Raw genomic sequence first — 3,705 nt, forward strand, 5'->3', positions numbered from 1 at the left:
TTTTCCCCAGTCCCTTTAGGGGCTCCGTAACAAAGACAATTGTGTATCATAAAACATTTGCAAAGGAGCGCAATGTATTTGCGAGGGAATGCAATAATGTTTGCAAGGGAACACAAAATCAATAGTCTTTTTTAAATTTTCCCCCCAGTCCCTTTAGGGGCTCCATACCATTCCAAATCTGATTTGAGACTCCCATTTTTGTTATTTAGTTTATATAGAGTGTACATTTTAATTGTTTATCAGAGTTTAAGAGTATTGCATTTAAAGTTTCTAAATACTAAATGTTGGCTACCAGTTCTGTGATCACAAATGTAGTGTGTTGGTTTTTGTAATGCATATGAAATGACATCTTATTTCTCTGTACTAAATGTTTTAAATGTGGAGAGTCTCGTCGTGCCATGACTTTCAGGAAGTTGGCTGCATTTAAGGCTCACATTTACAGGTATCATTAAAACAGCAAAACTGAAACTAGACCTAGGCTATATCATATAGGTTTTAATTTGACATGTCATTGAAAAGTGCAATGGTAAATGTTGAAGACTTAAAAGAATTTATATTCTCATCATTTAGGCAAGTGCCACAGTTGCTGATTTTGAAACCCTTAACCTGCTTGTGAGTCCTCAGATGTTTATTCTGGGTATGTATATATAATTGCAAGATACTCCAGAATGACAAAAGTTTAACATTTGAATTAATTACAGTGGAATTTTTGACCAATGCAAGATATTTGCTGACAGTGGAAGGACAAGTGACCTATGTTTGCTCAAGCCTCCATTAATTTCTGGAAAGGCAGCCCTATTCACCTTGTACTAAAATTCCAATTTCCAATATCGACAGGAAATTTCTTTCTTTCTCTCTCTCTACTTGTTTACTTCCTTCTCTGAATTAAACTAGCCTCTATTTCATGTTATCTTACCTGTAATTAAAAGTATTATTATATATAAAAACCTTGAAATATGATAACTTTACTGATGCAGAAACCCCATGTATGAAAATGGATTAAAAAATTCTAAAATTATCTGAAGGTAATTGCTTTTTAATATTTTGACCCGTTTCTGTTGGATAATTCTTTATGAAATTATTATGAAGGGCAGTTACTGTTTACTGTCATTCATTCATCTGTTGCAACCATTTAATTCTAATCAGGGTCATTGTGGGAATTATTTGATGCAGTTGAAATTTGTGCTTTTGATATGTGAAATTAAAGGTCAAATACAGGATTTTCTGATTACTATGATACATTGAAATATTGCATAGCATATCAGTATACATGACTTTTAGATCAGGTATCAAATTGAAATTGCAGTACTTTTGAAAAAAATGGTTTAGTTGAGTTCATATTAATATCTATCCTCAGTCTTCACTACAAAAAGTGTGAGCAAGCGACAACTAGGGTTGGGCGATATGACCAAAAATTCATATCTCGATATGCCTAAAAGAAATGGAGATATATGATACGAAATGACATTATGAAAGCCATAACAAAATACAATGTCAAAGTATTAGTGTTTATTTTTAGCACCAAATAGGACATGCTGCATTATCTAACTGTAATTATTAATGTAATTCACCCTTTACCTCACTCATTTGCTCTGATTACTTGCAGAAAAATAAAAATAAACATAGCACAAAAAGTAAGAAAATTTTTGTCTGGTTGATTATTTCTTTGTTGTAACAGTGCTTCTTGCCAATAAACCTTATACCATTACTGTTAATTTCTCTTTTAAATGGTGCTACATTTGTAAGAAACATGCTTTTGTGAGATGAGTAGTAGAGCTGAGTATGTGGATTGCACCAGTGAAAAATTTGTCAAATACTCACTGCCAGTGCCAAACAGCTTATTTTGTGTGATGGTGTGATGTGGCATCTCCTTCACTTGAAAAATGAGGTTTATCGTCATTGCAAGTAATCTTTGGCATCGGCAGAGAGGATTGGGCTAATGTTTCATTGGCACAACCCACATACTCATTTCTACTGCTCATCCCACAAATGCATGTTCCTTATAAATGTGGCACCATTTCAAAGGGAAATTAACATGATTCCAACAGTATAAGATTTATTGCCAAGAAACATTGTTACAACAAAGATATAATCTACCAAACAAAAATATCCTTATTTTTGTGCTATGTTTAGTTTTAAAAATTGTCTTGCCCATGATGTCATCTGATCTTCCCCTTACTGTATCCTCTTGTGTACAAAATTTTTATTGCAACTTTTTTGTACCTTTATTTCCACATGCTATGTTACTAACTGTGGAATTTTTATTTTTATAGACGCCTCATTGGTACAAATCCCCAGGGGTGGTCAACGTAGAGAGCAACCAAGAAGTCCTGGACCATGCATCCGTGTGTATCCTTGCTTTAAAGAAACTGATGGACTTTGAATTAAATTTTATTTACAAACCGGATTCCAAAAAAGTTGGGACACTAAACAAATTGTGAATAAAAACTGAATGCAATGATGTGGAGATGGCAAATGTCAATATTTTATTTTTAATAGAACATAGATGACAGATCAAAAGTTTAATCTGAGTAAATGTAACATTTAAAAAATATATATGTTCATTCAAAATTTCACAGTGTCAACAAATCCCAACAAAGTTGGGACAAGTAGCAATAAGTGGCAAAAAGGAGGAAATTGAGCATATAACGAACAGCTGGAAGACCAATTAACAATAATTAGGTCAATTGACAACCTGATTGGGTATAAAAAGAGCTTCTCAGGGTGTCAGTGTCTCTCTGAAGCCAAGATGGTAAGAGGATCACCAATTCCACCATTGTTGCGCAGAAAGATGTTTGTTGTGCAGCGATACCAGAATGGTGTTACCCAGCGTAAAAAAGCAAAGATTTTTAAGTTATCATCAACCGTGCATAACATCATCAAAAGATTCAGAGAATCTGGAACAATTGCTGTGCATAAGGGTCAAGGTCATAAAACTCTACTGGATGCTTGTGATCTCCGGGCCCTTAAACATCACTGCACCTTGAACAGGAATGCCACTGTCAAGGAAATAAAAGAATGGGCTCAGAAATACTTCCAGAGAGCATTGTCAGTGAACACAATCCACCGTGCCATCCGCCGTTGCCAGCTGAAACTCTACAGTGCAAAGAGGTAGCCATTTCTAAGCAAGCTCCACAAGCTCAGACATTTGCACTGGGCCAGGGGTCTTTTAAAATGGAGTGTGGCAAAATGGAAGACTGTTCTGTGGTCAGATGAGTCACGATTTGAAGTTCTTTATGGAACACTGGGACGCCATGTCATCCGGACCAGAGAGGACAGGATAACCCAAGTTGTTATCAACGCTCCGTTCAGAAGCCTGCATCACTGATGGTATGGGGTTGCATGAGTGCTTGTGGCATGGGCAGCTTGCGTGTCTGAAAAGGCACCATTAATGCAGAGAACTATGTTCAGGTTCAAAACATATGTTCAAAACATATGCTCAAAACATATGCTCCCATCTAGACGTCATCTCTTTCAGGGAAGACCCTACATTTTTCAACAAGATAACGCCAGACCACATTCTGCAGCAATCACATCATCATGGCTACGTAGAAGAAGGATCCGGGTACTGAAATGGCCAGCCTGCAGTCCAGATCTTTCTCCTATAGAGAGCATTTGGCGCATCATAAAGAGGAAGGTGTGACAAAGAAGGCCCAAGAGGCCTGTATTAGACATGAATGGGAGAGCATTCCTATTTCTAAACTT

General features: G+C 36.4%; 1 long non-coding RNA gene across 1 annotated transcript; it reads left to right on the forward strand.

Moving 5' to 3' along the window:
• Positions 1-311: 311 nt before the first annotated feature.
• Positions 312-3,498, forward strand: LOC136686981 (uncharacterized). The gene is made up of 3 exons (XR_010800397.1): positions 312-442; positions 571-637; positions 2,274-3,498. It is a non-coding gene; the product is annotated as an uncharacterized lncRNA (long non-coding RNA).
• The last annotated feature ends 207 nt before the right edge of the window (positions 3,499-3,705 follow it).

The sequence above is a fragment of the Hoplias malabaricus genome, chromosome 1 (assembly GCF_029633855.1).
Source record: "Hoplias malabaricus isolate fHopMal1 chromosome 1, fHopMal1.hap1, whole genome shotgun sequence".
Lineage (NCBI taxonomy): Eukaryota > Metazoa > Chordata > Actinopteri > Characiformes > Erythrinidae > Hoplias > Hoplias malabaricus.